The sequence below is a fragment of the Canis lupus genome, chromosome 8 (assembly GCF_011100685.1).
Source record: "Canis lupus familiaris isolate Mischka breed German Shepherd chromosome 8, alternate assembly UU_Cfam_GSD_1.0, whole genome shotgun sequence".
Lineage (NCBI taxonomy): Eukaryota > Metazoa > Chordata > Mammalia > Carnivora > Canidae > Canis > Canis lupus.
In genome coordinates, this window is record NC_049229.1 from 43,646,853 (window position 1) to 43,663,038 (window position 16,186).

The 16,186-nt window shown below is 42.8% G+C and overlaps 1 protein-coding gene across 2 annotated transcripts in view; it reads left to right on the plus strand.

Moving 5' to 3' along the window:
- The window catches only part of SUSD6 (sushi domain containing 6), a 97,804-nt gene that overhangs the window by 1,442 nt on the left and 80,176 nt on the right, over window positions 1–16,186 (plus strand). The window contains exon 1 of one of the 2 annotated variants that reach the window (XM_038545071.1): window positions 9,904–10,051. The exons of the other annotated variant lie outside the window; for it this stretch is intronic. The gene's annotated coding sequence lies outside the window, so the exon portion shown is untranslated. Of the gene's footprint in view, window positions 1–9,903; window positions 10,052–16,186 lie in introns of those variants that run through there. 2 annotated transcript variants of the gene reach the window in all.

The window sequence follows — 16,186 nt, forward strand, 5'->3', positions numbered from 1 at the left end:
CGCTAAACCGCTGCGCCACCGGGGCTGCCCGGCTTTGCTTTTTTTTTTTTTTAGCTAGATGCATATTCAACCAGAAATGAAAATTTTCACAGTTCGGTTGGGTGCAGGGGCAGGAGTAGGTCTGCCTCCCCCTCAGTAAAGGAGGTGTTTACTAAAGCAACAGTAATAGCAAATGATAGGAACAGTTCTGGAGGACTGTGTACCATGTTTTGTGCCAAGAACTTTACTTTCTTGGTCTCATTTAATAACAGACTTTTGTGGTAGATATTGTTATCCTCCCCCCCCCCTTTTTTTTCAGTTGAAACCAAAATCAAACAAATAACTTGCCGAAGGTCACAAAAATAGCTCATGGTAGAGCCCACATTTTAACTGCTAGATTATACTGTTAGCTTCTAATTTGCTTACCATTTAGTGAAATTGAAACTGGTGTCTTTCTAGAAGCTTTTCAAAGCATTACTTCCTCAAGCTCTTTCTCAGATCTGGAGCATCCATAACTCTCCAAGGTACACATTTATGGTATGTGCACAATATTCATATGTTTATTCATTTTTTCATTCAGTATTCTCAAGTATTTATGTGATACAGAATGTATGCCAGGCTTAGATGGCATACACAGTAAGGTTTTGAGGTATTGAGGATACTGTAACACATAGCATAACCATGTCCTCATAGAGTTCACAGCCTTTAAGTTGGTGTATTTTGATTTATGTTAATTTTAAGTGGTAACCATGTGCTGCTTAGGGACCTTCTTTCCGTCGAGTGAGTTAAATTGGAGGACACTACTGATTATGAGGCCTGATAGGACTTTCTGTCCACAGAATGACTTGGATACTGTAGTAGAAATGGCATATTAAACAAATCCTCGCCTATAGCTAGATGGGGACAGAGCTGGGTGCTCAGAGTAGGGCTGTAAACTGCCCCCTCCCCTGTCAAGTATTTAAACCCTGAGACCAAACCCAGTGTCAAATGGCACAGTTCAGCTTATTTGCTGCGGCCTGCTTTCTCAAAGCCCACAATTTAGGCAACGGAAAAAAGGAGAAGAATTAGGTGTTACAGATAGGGGCTGGCAGAGAGGAGACCTCAGCACTTTGGTTTCCTGGCAGGTCTCCATCATGTGGTGACTGAACTTGCGCTCTTATATAATGGTGCATCTTCTGGCAGGGGATTTCCTCCTTCGCTGTTGCTGGGGCGGTAGTTTCTACAGCTGCCCTCCCACTCCATATACATATATGCACCCTCCAAAGGTAATAATTCACTTGCTCCTTAAAAAAGTAAAAGTAAAAATTTATTTCAAGTTTATTGCTACTAATACCGTATACTAAGCATTATTTCACTCCCTCTATGCCTCCATGCTTTTCTATAGCCCAGATAAAAACTTGCCTGATGTTTTACATCTTTCCTTGTGTACTTTTTTTTCCCCATATCCTTAGCTGTTTTGACCACCAAGTAACTACAGTTGACTCTTAAAAGAACACAGGGTTAGAGGCACTGACCTCTATGCAGTCAAAAATCCATGTATAACTTTTGATTTCCCCCTAAATTTTGCTAATAGCCTACTGTTGACAGGAAGCCTCACTGATAACATAAATTGTTTATTAACACTTATTTTATATTTATGTGCATTATATACTGCATTCTTTTTTTTTTTTTTTTATATACTGCATTCTTATAAAGTATGCTAGAGAGAAGAAAATGTTATTAAGAAAATCACTAGAAAGAGAAAATAAATTTATAATACTGTACTGTAAAATATCTGCATGAAAGTGGACTCATGCAGTTTAAACCTGTGTGGTTCAAGGGTCAGCTGTACTGGTGTCTGGCTGTGGGCTCAGAGAATTACAATATCTTTTAAAAAATTAGTGAGTCATGTAAGCTTCCTCATTTCTGTACTAAAACAAGTGTGGAGAAGCAGAGCTGCCTGTGGACAGAGAAGAAGACCAGAGAGCTCATGTGCTGTTTGTCCTACTTCCACATGTACCAAGAGGCAGCAGGACTGGAGTGCCCACTTATAGGCCTGCACTGCCCACTTGAAGTCTTGAATGTCAGCAGATCCACTGGTACTGGTTGTATAATTGCCATCCTTGAAGCATTTTACTGAGCTCCTGAATTAACATGTGATCTTCTAGTTGAAGTTAAAAAGCAGGATTCATTGTCCCTCTTTTCTCTTCCTGGACAGTAAGGAAGTCTGCTTTGGGGACATTCCCTTAAGCGATAGGGGAAAGAACAAATAGAGAAAGAAGCCTGGTGCCCTTTTTTTTTTTTTTTTTTTTAAATATTTAGAAGCAGATATTGCTTAGATGCAGACTTGAGTGTTGAGTATTAGGACAGGTGGGTTAAGGGAAGACACTGGGACAAGTGTATATATGATAATAGAAACTCTTGCTCCTGGTTTCTCCTCAAGATGGCTTCAATCTAGGGGCCACCCACACATCCTACCATAGTGAGATTTCATTTAGTGGAATGATTTTAAAAAATTAACATTCTTAAGTTATGTTGCCACGTTTCGGGAGACTTGAAAACTAGAGCAGTGAGAAATGATGCCTGTAATGTGGGAGGGCTATTTCACATCAGTGGAAATGAAGGCTGCAGCTTGAGGTTTGGGGCTGGGGGTTTGTGTGTTTAAAGCTGCAACAGCTGTGAATCTGAGACCAATGAAGCAATTCCAGGACAGCGTTGGGGTGACTGTCCTTGAGCATCAAGATCTGTTCACTCCCACTCTGGCTGGGATTCAAGGCAACAGCCATTGTTCCCTTGGATGCTTGTAAGTTTGTGTCTTTGTGTAAAACCTTTATTTGACAAAGTGGAGGCACTGGGGAAAGAGATACCTCTTATAAGGCTTAGGTTTTAGCAGCAAAACCTGTCAGGCATCTGTAGATGTTTCCTTTGTGCTCGTGTGTCTGTGATGGTATCCTTTTTCTTTCTCTTTTAGTCCTTTGGCCTAGAAACCAGCAGGGTTCCTCTTGTTTGCACTCTCATCCTCTGATTCTTAACCTGAGTGTGGAAGTCTCCACTCTGCTGGTAGACCTCCAGTGGTGCTGAGCTGGGTCAGTTCAGCTGTGAAAGGCCACCTGTGCTTCTGTCAGGGTGTGGGGACACTTGAGTCTCTGTGAAGGTACTGGTATAGCAATAGCAGAAAACTCCCCAATTGTAGTGAGAACTGGACAGGTTTCACAGGCTCCTGTGTTGCCTGTGATATATTCTCCTTCCTGGGCCCTTATATCTCAGAAAAGAAAAATAGCACCCTTGAAACATCTGAAGGCTGCATGCCAAGAATTTATGTAGTATTCCAGAAACAGGATATTATTGAAACGTTTTCTCAAGCAGAAACAGATGTAGTTCCCTGTTACTGTGGCCAGTGTTAGTGGATTCTTATAATTACCTGATAGTGGTGTGCCCTCCCTCTATGTCTGCCCCCTCTCCCCACACACATGTGCAAGTGTTATACTTTTCTTTTCTTTTTTTTTTTGGTAGCACCCCATTGCTTTATTTAGGAAAAGTTAGCCTGGGTTCCCGATGACAGTAATAGGTTCTCAGGGGTTTGCAGACAGCGGAGGTGGTGACTGAGTAATTCTTTATTACTCAGAAGAGGATCTTTTGTGTTGAAAAATTCAATGACTCAGGATTCTTTTCTGCTGTAGTTGGAGATTGGACATAAAACCTTGGAGAAGAGGTATAAATAGGGGCGCTTTCCCAGCCTCTCCTTTCTTACCATCCTTTCTTACAGAGGGGGAAAGTCTCATCTTTCCAAATCCAACCTCCTGCCAGCAGTGACTTGCCTTCACCCACAGAAGTTTAAGATCAGAGCATGGAGTTGGCCTCTGTGTAGACACTCTGCTAGATTTTTGGCTAGACTAGGCTTCAGTTTCTCACAAAGCCAGTAAAATGAAATTGGCTTCTGGGAATGGGATAGGACTGTTTATCCCATTCTTCCTTCTTTGGGCTCTTCTCAGTTGATCTCAGTAAACTAAGTGGGTGGAAGTTTAAAAAAGGGAACTTGAAAAAGAGAACAAGGTGATTTTGCTTATTTTGCATTTTAAGTGGTAGCCTAGGCTGTCTGAGGGAAGACTGGGGGCCACTTTTTTTTTTTTTTTTTTTTTAATTAACACACTGGGGACAAGATTACAGAAAGCTTGGAAAATAGGGGGAAGAAAAAAATCACCATGATTCTACCATCCTACCACAAACATCATTTCCATCTATTCTCTGCTTTCTTTCAGTTGGAAATCCCTGCATTAAATTTTGTATTTTTTTTCATTTAGCATACCATATTTTTCTGTAATGACATATAGCTTATAATTATTTATTAATGGCTTTGTGATATTTCCATCAACTAGATCAGTGGTGGCTGACAGCCATCGCCATATTCTAATTTTAGAACATTTTCATCACCCCCAAAAGAAACTCCATTAGTAGTCAATCCCTGTTCCTCACAATCTCTGTAGCCCACAGGCACCACTAATCTACTCTCTATAGTTTACCTATGTGGACATTTCACATAAGCATAATCACACAACATGTGGTCTTTAGAAGTTGCTGAATGATGAGCACCAAGGAGCACACTTGATGGGATGAGCATTGGGTGTTATTACTGTATGTTGGTAAATTGAATTTAAATTAAAAAATGTAAAAAAATAAAAATATAAGGTTGGTTTCTTTCACTTAGCATAATGTTTTTTTTTTTTTTTTTAAATTTTTATTTATTTATGATAGTTACAGAGAGAGAGAGAGGCAGAGACACAGGCAGAGGGAGAAGCAGGCTCCATGCACCGGGAGCCCGATGTGGGATTCGATCCTGGGTCTCCAGGATCGCGCCCTGGGCCAAAGGCAGGCGCCAAACCGCTGCGCCACCCAGGGATCCCCACTTAGCATAATGTTGTTGAGGTTTATCCATAATGTAGCATGTATTAGTACTTTATCCCACTTTATTTCTAAATAATCTGTTGTATAGTTATATCACATTTTGTTTATCCATCAGCTAATGGACATTTGGATTATTTCTCTTTTTGATTATTATAAGTAATGTTGCTGTGAATCCCCATGTATAAAGTTTTGTGTAGACGTATGTTTTTATTTCTTAGGGAGATATTTTCTTTTTTTTAGGGAGATATTTTCAAAGCTGCATCTATATTTCTCCCTTGGAGTTAACATTTTGGTTATGCAGTTTGAGGAAAAACAGTGTTATAGCAAAAACTTTTGATTCTGTGTCATTGAGGTTATTGCCCTGAATTAGGAAAAGATGCTACTCTTTGCTAATTAGGAAAAAGAAAAAAATGAAAGGAAGAATTATGTGTGTAAAAATACAATAGCATTGTTTCTAAATCTTTGGTGCTGAACTTTAAAAGGTGGTGGGAATTTACAGATTGCAATAGTGCCTACATTCAGTGCACATGTACTGCTGCTTTAAAAAATTTTTTTTCAGCATGAAGCCTCAGTTCTAAATCGCGTCATTGTGTTTTATGGAGTGAACTTTATCATGAACCCCACAGAGCCTTCCTTATCACATGTAATTTATAGTTCTCAGAAGCTTTTCCTTTTCTTATGAAACATTCCATGCCAGCATTCCGTGCACCTGCTTAGAGGCATCTGCTAGGCTGGGATGGAGAGCCAACCATCAAGGTAGAGGGAAGGGAGAGGGACCCTGAGTGTGGTTTAAATGTAGGTCTGAGAAAGCCTGCTCTTCAGAACAGCTTTTATAGGGCTTTTACTCATGGACCTTAGTTGCACCTGGGGTTAAAAATATAGATCATGCCAGACACAAAGAGGACCAGATGGTACTGCTGGGAGTGTCATTTCCTCTACACGATCTGCCCCTGGCTGGTTTCACACCATACCAGCCATATTACTGAAATAATGCGGAGCCTCCTCTTGCCCTTGTCCTAAGTGGATCTACTAACATTCGTGGTCAGTAGCTGCTCTTTTTTTTTTTTTTTTAATTTTTTTTTAATTTTCTTATTTATTTATGATAGTCACAGAGAGAGAGAGAGAGAGAGAGAGAGATAGGCAGAGACACAGGCAGAGGGAGAAGCAGGCTCCATGCACCGGGAGCCCGATGTGGGATTCGATCCCAGGTCTCCAGGATCACGCCCTGGACCAAAGGCAGGCGCCAAACTGCTGCGCCACCCAGGGATCCCTCAGTAGCTGCTCTTGCTTTTCTTACTCCTTCTTCTTCTCCTCCTTTCTTACTCCTTCTACTCCTCCTTTGTTAGTGACTCCTAGGTCACTACCAGAAGCTCTTGAAAGTATGCCTGTACAGGCCACCTCATTTTTTTATTAGAGGATCAAGATGGTTCCACACCAGAGAAATGTGGGGCACAAGGCACATGCCTTTTGTCCAAGAAGCCAGATAAAAACTAAGAACTTGAGTTATCTTCTCCTGTATCTGTATTACCTTCAGCTGTACCTGGAGCCAAGCCCAGGGATTTCCTTCCAGAAAGTTCCTGCCTGTGTGTGTGTGTAAATGTGTATGAATGCTGATATAACTTCCCTGACAAAGTTTTAGAGTTTCGGAGTGTGCTTTACTTGGTAATGCAAATTCTATTCCCAAGTGTTAGGGGTCTCAAAAGGCTGAATGGGAAGATAAAGTTTTTATCTGAAGATTCAGATTTTTTAGTATAATATACAGATATTACAAAAACTTCATGGACAGCAAACCAAGTATGTGACAAGAGGGACTCTAGGCTTATTACATGCTAGAGTTGGAAGGATAGGACTTTGGGGATGGTCTCCTCCAATCTCCTCACAAGGAGGAATGAGAAATGGATACTCAGAGCCAACTTCACTGAGTGGTGACAGGGCCAGGAGAGAAGCCAGGGCTCCGGATCCCTAGTCTAGTTGCTCTTTCTAACTGCTGTATGATCAACATCTCTCTCCTTTGGGCTTGTCTCAGGGAAAGGCATTGGAGTCCAGGGTAGTGTGTGGTTCGTGTTGTTAGGAACAAATTCGTGTCTTTTCTGTGATTGTGGTTTTGAACCTAATAGTGAAATTACAAAGAGGAATGAGTCTTTAAATTCAGTTCTTCTGAGGAAGAACAGTTGTTAAAATGGGTGCTATTGTGCTTAGGCTGGGCCTGCTTAACTATTTTATCTCTGTATTGTGCTTCCTTGTGGTTCATAAAACACCACATGCTCTAGGCCAATAGGATGTGTTCTCTGAGTCGTTTTCCCCTTTGGGTCCCCATTGCCCAGGTGGGACAGTGACAGGTGCTGGTGGCATCCTAGATGTAGTAGGACTTGCTAATGATTGGAAACATGCTGTCTGGGGGGGGTTGATGTTCCCCACCCCATTAGCAGTCTAAAACCTTTGACAACTGCAGTGTGAATACTCATCTCTGTGTCACTAATCAGTCCAGAAGGAACCAGTCTTCTTGGGCTGAGGTCATATATGTTAGCTTTCTCTACCTTGGAAAACCAGTGAGCAGTTTTGTGCTCAGTGGGTAGTGCTTTTGCAGTTGGCCCACTCGAGACATTTTTAGCGAATTAACAAGTAGTATAGTAGTATGTTAGCTAGTCCACACCTTTATCAATCCTTGATTCTCATCCAACAGCCAGGTGGAAACTGCTGTGGGAACGCCATCTACCTCCTTGTTTCAGTCCTGTGGGGATTTTGTTTGTTACATAGCGGGATGGCAAGAAAAACAGGCTCTGGGTTTCATAATAGTTCATTGGGCCATCTTTGTTTCCCCTTTACATGCACCTTCTAGTCATAATAATAGTTTGTAAGCTGATGATCTCGTTGGTCTCTGACCAACCAGGCTGGTGGGAGTCAGGTAGATGGTTAGTGCAGAGACCAAAAGGAAGTAAATCTGGTCATTTCTTTGGCAAGTATTTAGTGAATGCCTGTGGTTGGATTAGGTATATGGTTGTAAATAAAGAACAAAATGGACACACAGTTTTTGCCTTCATGGCCTTCACAGTCCAGGGGCATACCCATGGGTTATTTACTTGAGGGTAGTATTGGAGGAATCTGTTGTGCAAAGTAGACTTTCAATTTGATACTCTGAAGGAATTGCTCTTTTTCAGTGACATATGTGCTCCATCCAGCAATCAAGTTGGAAGAGAGGTAGGCTGGAAAAGTATTTTTGGAGAATCCTCTTGGCCTTCCAGGTGAGAAAGCAAATAATTGCTTTTCCCTGCAGAGTAAGCTCCATCTAGGAGTTTAGTTTCCTGTTTATAGGCTTTATTTAACCAATCAATTTTTAGTGTGGGAATGTTTTCAGACCCTGAAATACCTTTTTTTTTTTTTTTTTTTAATTAAGAAAAGCAGGTGTGGGTTCCACAGTGAGAAATTGGGAGGAGGGAAATAGAATCAGTAGTGTGAATTCTTTAGGGAATATGTTTTTTTCTTCCATCTCCTCCAAGTGTCAATTAAAAAACAATTTTTTTTTAAGATTTTATTTATTTATTCATGAGAGAGAGACAGAGACACAGGCAGAGGGAGAAGCAGACTCCATGCAGGGAGCCCGATGTGGGACTCGATCCCGGGCACCCAGGATCAGGCCCTGGGCTGAAGGCGGCACTAAACCGTTGAGCCACCAGGGTGGCTTGACACCCAAGTGTCAATTTCAGATGTAAATGTTGGCTTGTGCTGTCTCTTGATCTGTCTGTGGCTTTATAACCTGCTGGTACAACAAAGGATCTAATACAATATTGGCACACATAAGCCTCCCAATAAGTACCTAACCCCATATATTTTACCTCTATGGGTAGCTATCTCTGTGTTGGTCCAGGTTCTAGGCTGAGGTTGGGAGTCACCTGAGGTCAGTGACTGTCTTGTCCACTTCTTTGTACTCAGCTCCTGGGTTATTTGGTTGGTTGATAAGTGGTTGACCAGGGATAGAGGATTAAAATCAGTCAGTAGAATGAGAGGGCAAGGTGACTTTGAGCCCGTGAACTGTGATGACAAGGAATTAAAGAGTGGTATTGATATGTAGAAAATTTATGAAAATTATATGAAATTCTGAAAAGAGACATTTGGAGGGAGGCCTAGTTTGAGTGAAAAACAAATATAAACAAGGTGATAAAAAGCGGTTAACATTCACCAACTTCTTTTTTTTTTTTTAATTTTTTATTTATGATAGTCACACACAGAGAGGGAGGCAAAGACACAGGCAGAAGGAGAAGCAGGCTCCATGCACCGGAAGCCCGACGTAGGACTCAGTCCCGGGTCTCCAGGATTGCGCCCTGGGCCAAAGGCAGGCGCCAAACCGCTGCGCCACCCAGGGATCCCAACATTCACCAACTTCACTCTGGTAGCAGGAAAAGAAGACTGCTCAGAGTCTGCAGAGGTGGGAGGAGGTGAAGGAAAGAGAGGGTGCTGGAGGTTCTTCCAATGTTTTAGCAAGGCCAGTGAAGACCAAACTACAGGACCCCTTAAGAATTTGGTTCCAGGGCGCCCAGATGACTCAGTCAGTTAAGCATCTGCCTTTGGCTCAGGTCATGATCCCAGGTTGCTGGGATCCAGCCCCATGTTGGGCTCCCTGCTCAGTGGGAAGCCTGCTTCTTCCTTTCCTTCTGCCACTACCCCAGCTCATGCTTTCTTGCTCTGCTGTCTCTGTCTCTATCTCAAATAAATAAATAAAATCTTAAAAAAAAAAAAAATTTGGTTCCAAGACCAGAGTTACCCCTGCTAAATCAGGCCCAGATTTTTGTTTCTAGAACTCTATCTTTTAAAAACCTCAGGAGGCATCATTGATCATGGCCTAAATCCAACCTACAAGTGTGTATCTACGTTTGGCCTTATTTACTTAATATATTTTTAGCATCCACTGTGAATCTGGTTGCAGTCAAGGAAGTAGTTAGTAGGATGGCTTGTTTCTGTTTGTTCTCCAGAACTGCGCTCTTTTGGGAGTGGTTCTATTATTTCTCAAATTATAAAATGTAATTGTGTGGGTCATCTCCTTTGAAGGTCTGTGCATGCTTTTGGAAAATCACATCTCAAAGAAGGCCAGCTCTCTACAAATGCTCACTGCTTTTCTTGGATATATGTGAGCAACAGCAGAATGAACAGATTTCAGAGCCTTTGTCTTATAAAACTTTCTGTGACTAGCAACAAGGTAGGTATTTTTCAAGTACTGTATCTGAATTCATTTATTAATTGAACAAGTATTTATTGAATGCTCTTTCCCATTTAATCCCCATAGGGATTCTTTGTAGCACACAGACTAACAAATGTTCTATGGTATTTATTTTGGCTTGTCTTTTCCACTCAGATTTTAAACCCCTTGAGGATGGAAGGTCTGGTTTAAGTCTCCGCTGTGTTTACTATGCAGGCTGGGCATCCATATTAATAGCAATACAGATTTCTTCATTTTACAAAGGGCTTTCAAGTAAGATGTCCTATAATACTGTGAGGAAGATGGAAGATATTTTTTTTTAAAGATTTATTTATTTATTTATTTATTTATTCATGAGAGAGACAGACAGGCAGAGACATAAGGCAGAGGGAGAAGCAGGCTCCCTGCAGGAGCCCAATGCGGAACTTGATCCCAGGACCCCAGGATCACAACCTGAGCCAAAGGGACCTGAGCCAAAGGCAGACACTCAACTACTGAGCCACCCAGGGGTCCCACTGTGAGGAAGATTATAGTCCCATTTTACAAATGGGAAAGCCAAGGCCTTCAGAAACCAGTAGATGTTTAGCAGCTACTGTGCTTCTAATAAATAGTGACCCGGAGTCAGCTGGGGGCTCAGGCTGTATCAAACATTGGTACCTCATGCTGGGAAATAGGAAACCTCTTGGAATTGCAGACTTGATAAATCTCGACTTTCTCATGAAAAACAATGCAGCAACCCTTTCCTGTTCTGCTACCCCATCTCAACATAGGTACTCTGAAGGTCAGCATGTTTTTGTGTACGGTTGGGACAAAAATGTGGAAGTATTCAAATCTTGAAAGGTGGCTTTCATCTCCTAAATAAGGAAAAGCATTCCTATATTGTCCAAGGGGCTTTTATTTTATTTTATTTTATTTTATTTTATTTTATTTTTTAAAGCTTTTTTAAAAATTTTTATTTATTTATGATAGTCACACAGAGAGAGAGGGAGAGGCAGAGACACAGGCAGAGGGAGAAGCAGGCTCCATGCACCGGGAGCCCGATGTGGGACTCGATCCCGGGTCTCCAGGATCGCGCCCTGGGCCAAAGGCAGGTGCTAAACCACTGCGCCACCCAGGGATCCCCCCAAGGGGCTTTTATTTTTATTTTTGGAGGAAGGGAGAGGCCATAGGGTCAAAACCCTGGTATCTAGAAAACCGTGCAGTTTGGGGTTATTAAAAGGTCCATTTGAGGGTAAGCCAGAGAAGTTGTTCCGAGTTCTTTGAGTCTTAAGGACTCTGATGGGGATTTTGAGCAACTCTGTAAATGCTGTTTCCAAAGGGGGACAGTCTTCACCTGAGAACTTGTGAAAGCTCCTATAGGAATATCCTTCCTTTTTCTGCCGATAAAGGGATGTTGGGTCTCCTGTAGGCAAGGCTTGACCTCCTCTTCCCCATTGTCCTGCCCTTGTTTTCAGAGGCAAAGAGGAGTCTGTGTGGGCAGGGAGGAGGTTGGAAGTGAAGGTCCCATTTCACCCATGACAGCTTGGATTTAGAGAAACATAAAGCAGTGCCGATGTTACTGGGGCAGGGTGTGCTTGGACAGCCCTGTCTGTTTTTTTCCATGTAGTTAGGAAAGTGGAGGAGTAAGACTGGCTGTGGGCCAAGCAGTTTCCCCCTTTCCTGTGGTGAATGAAAATGGGCGATTGTTTTAAGGAAGTGGGAGGCAAGTGAAAGATAGCAGCCCTGGTACTCAGACTAACCACGCTTTCACTGTCAGCTAGCTCAGCCATTTTCCAGCTGTATGCTTGATCAAGTTTAACCTCTCTCGTCCTTATTTTTGTCATTTGTAGAATGGAGATGATATTGTTAACACTGCCTGTCTCCAGAAAGGTAGCTACCAAAATATTAATGATTATTTGCTATGGGGAATTTGGGGCTGATGAAGGAGAACAGGAAGATGGTAACTTCTTAAGCTTTCTTTTTCTGTCACTTGAATTTTTGATTGTCGGCCCATATAACTTAAAAGTACTCCCTCATGGGATTATTATGAAAATAAAATAAAATGGGATATTTATTTATTTATTTATTTATTTATTAAATATTTTATTTATTTATTCATGAGAGACAGAGAGAGAGAGAGAGAGAGAGGGAGAGGCAGAGACACAGGCAGAGAGAGAAGCAGGCTCCATGCAGGGAGCCTGACACGGGACTCGATCCCAGGTCTCCAGGATCACCCCCTGGGATGAAGGCAGAGCTAAACCGCTGAGCCACCAGGGTTGCCCTAAAATGGGATATTTAAAACCAGGTACAGTACCTGGCAACTAAAAAAATACTCAAATGGCAGTCTGTTTGGGGAAGAAGTGATACTAATATTAATTCATGGTCAACCCTTGCTTTTGTAGCGTTAAATTTTCAGTCTGCCTTATGTGGCTTTGGGTAGTCTCTTTGTTAAGCCACCGGTTTCTTCAACTGAAAATGGGGGTTTATAGTAATGTTTACTATGCGTGGGGGCTTGGAGGAGACATATCAAGCAGTTAGCCTGGTATCTGGCATGTGGTTAGTGCTCAGTAAATTAACTGTTATCAGCTGTTATTCTCACAGCTATACTGGAAGCAAGGTGGAGTTACGCCCACTTCAGAGTTACAGAAAGTGAGGCACAGAGTCGTTTGGTGACTTGTCTTGAGGCCATGTTGAGTTAGCAGCGGAAATGGCCTTCTCTGTTAACTGCCCTCCTGCTGGAGTCCACACCAACAGTCCTCAGTCTGCTTACCTCTTCTTCCTTCACCCTGGAAGGCCTGCACAAGGATGGGCTTAGCCTCCCTAGGGGAAGACCTCTCTCTGTACCACTTTGGTACTGCCTGTGATTTCCCTCCTGCTCCAGAAAGAACTGTCTGCCTGTTTGTGGGACTGAATGCTTGAGTTGAAGTTAGACTTGATGGGAAATAGATTTTGAGCTTTGCTGCTGTGGGCTTATGTTCTGTATATTCACATTTGCCTGGGGAGGGAGGGTACTTGGGGGGGTACCCTGGGTGATTCCTGCCCGGAATTGTTTCCAGAAACAAGTTCCTCATCACCAAACTTAGGGGGTCAGAGCTAATGCCACCAGTTCCTCACGTTGGGTTTGTATTACACTTTTCACCCTGTGTCTTTGGTTTTCTCTTAATCAGACTTTACAACATTTGCCTTGTCCTCTTCTTCATAGGGTTCATGAAGTACTTACCATTTGGTGAATAATACAAGCAACTCAATGTCAAAAGTTTTACCCATCTAAATTTGCCCAGTGAGCATGGGTATTTATACAGACTCTTGCACTTCATAGTTTTTATGTTGTTTTCATTTGTTTCAAATACACCCTTTTCCAAATTTGCATTTAGTGGTGGCTGGCAAACCTTGTAGTCTATTTTGGAACATATACTTGCTGTAGTATTGCATTCACATTGTATAATTCCACATCAGGATCTGAAGGGCCCTGCTGTTGAGGCAGTCACTTTTCAGTACTTACTACCAGTCAAGTCTGTGCACCTCTAGACAAGTCTGCTCTCATTCCCAACTTGCTTTCTTTCATTATTTGTGGCTACATAAAGGTCTCCAGTGCTTCCTGTTGGCTTAGCAAAAGGAAGATCCTTGGAGGAGCTTAAAGACCTTGTGGAAGGGACCCTCTTAATTTTGGCTAATTGCAGAATGAGACTCTACAGTGGAAAAGCTACCCTTGCACCCACTTTACGAAAGCCCCTCTAAAATACAGTTGTTGGGACACCTGGGTGGCTTAGTGGTTGAGTGTCTGCCTTCAGCTCAGGGCCTGATCCTGGGGTCCTGGGATCAAGTTCCACGTACGGCTCCTAGCAGGGAGGCTGCTTCTCCCTGTTTCTCTGCCTCTCTCTCTCTGTGTCTCTCATGAATAAATAAATAAAATCTTTAAAAAAACCAAGTTGTTCAGGCTGTTTATCATGTTTCTAGAGTATCTGGTTTTTGAAGACAGACCTGCTTAAGTTGATTCTGGTTGATGTCTGGAAGTGAGTTGGAATGTATGCCCACTCCAAAGTTACAGGAAGCAAGGCACAGATTAATTTGGTGACTTGTCTTACAGCCATATGTTGAGTTAGCCAGGGCGATGCCTGGAAGATTTAGAGGAGATACTTATAAAAGAACCAAGCTCTGGGTTTATTTCAGGCCTAATCATTGAACTTGCAGGAGCAGCTTCCGCGCGCTGGGGAGAGACGAATGGCACACTGCCTTGGAGCTGTCATCTAGGATGCCACCTTTTGGGAACCATATTGTAGACAGTCTTTGGCCTATGTGAAGTCGTGCCTGGGCCTTATCAGAAATGAACCAGATGGTGTTTCTAGTGAAACTGGCAGCTGTTCTTGCTGACAGAATTAATTAAACATTTTTACATGTAAATGTGGAATTATGGGAAGCTTTCTTTTGGGGTTTTAGTCGCATGTGAAAGTGCTGCCCTTACCTTACAGAGGCCTTTATTTCCCCCTTGCTTCTGGCCACAAGTGACTCTCAGCTCTGTGTCTTCCTGTTCCCTCTGGTTACTTTCATCACCAAATGGCCCATTTGTGGTGGGGAGGTTTTAAGGTAACCAGTCTTCTCTCTAGTGTAATTTGAAGGTTGCTGATGAGACCTTGTCCCAGAATGTACCTGCTACATGGATAACATTGGTGACTAAAATGTTCATCATTTGAGTTACTCCTTTCAGTTAAGACATTTGGATGTAGCACATATGATACCTAGAAACAGTGATAGAGTCATGGAGCCTAGGAAAGAAATAAGAAAGTGGAGAGTAGGACAAGGTAGGAAGTATTGAGTGCATGGTGTGTGCCAGGTACAATACTTTTGTGGCTTGTCTTCAGTTTCTAGATCAGAAAAGCTCTAAAAGGTTAAGTACTGTAAATTACTCTGTTGGAGGTAGAACCAAGGTTGGAGTGATTCCAAAGCCATGTTTTTCAGGGCAGATACAATATATGTGGGTTAGGAAGGTGGTGGGATGGAGGATGAGGTGGTGAGGGCGACAGAACAAACACCTGGAGAGAGGAGGTCAGAGCCAGGTGCGAGCTGCAGTGGAGGGATGCACGGGAGTGGATGGTCCTGGGTAAAGGTCTGAGAAGGAGAGGTTGGTGAGTAAAAATAAACCAAAGTGGGGGCAGCCCTGGTGGCTCAGCGGTTTAGCGCCGCCTTCAGTCCAGGCCATGCATGATCCTGGAGACCCGGGATGGAATCCCACGTTGGGCTCCCTGCATGGAGCCTGGTTCTTCCTCTGCCTGTGTCTCTGCCCCTCTCTCTCTCTATGTGTCTCTCATGAATAAATAAATAAAATCTTAAAAAAGAAAAGAAAAGAAAAGAAAACAACCAAAGTGGGGGAAATAGAAAAATTGAGGTATTACTTGGAAGGAGGGGGTATATACTGTTGGATGATGGCAGCTTTTCCCTCAGGGAAACTCTGTGGGGTTTGTTTGGGGTCTGGAGGACCAGATAGTCTCTGTATTTAGGCAGGTGGCAGTTGGCCTCACAGGAAACCTTTTAATCCCTGGTATTTATAGACTGGCCAGGACTCTACTGAAAGGCAACTCCCATTTCAGTTAGGGAAGGCAGCATTATCTGCCTTTGAGATGCCGCATTTATGGATCCCCATTTGGCCCAGCAGGGGAGGGGCTGGGTTATGCCCCGTTATATTATCCTGGTTCCCTGCTGCCTCAGAGGTTGTGCAAGGACACTTCTGCCATTTACCTCTGAGTGACCTCTGACTGCTCTCTCTCCTGTAGATGCTTCTTTTCTTCTCAAAGATGAATTAGGGGACGCCTGGGTGGCTCAGCAGTTGAGCATCTGCCTTTGGCCCAGGGCGTGATCCTGGAGACCCAGGATCGAGTCCCACATCGGGCTCCCTGCATGGAGCCTGCTTCTGCCTCTGCCTGTGTCTCTGCCTGCCTCTCTCTGTCTCTCATGAACAAATAAATAAAATCTTTAAAAAAAAAAAAAAAAGAAAATATATATTAAAAAAAAAACCAAAGATGAATTGGGATCAGGACTGGGAAAGGTAGCCCTCTTGTCTGTGTTTGGGGTAGCCAGGCATTCCCTAGAATAATGATTCTGATGTGTCCCCTAACTCCTTGCCACAAGGCTAGAGTTGCTCTGTTGATGGTATGGTCAAAC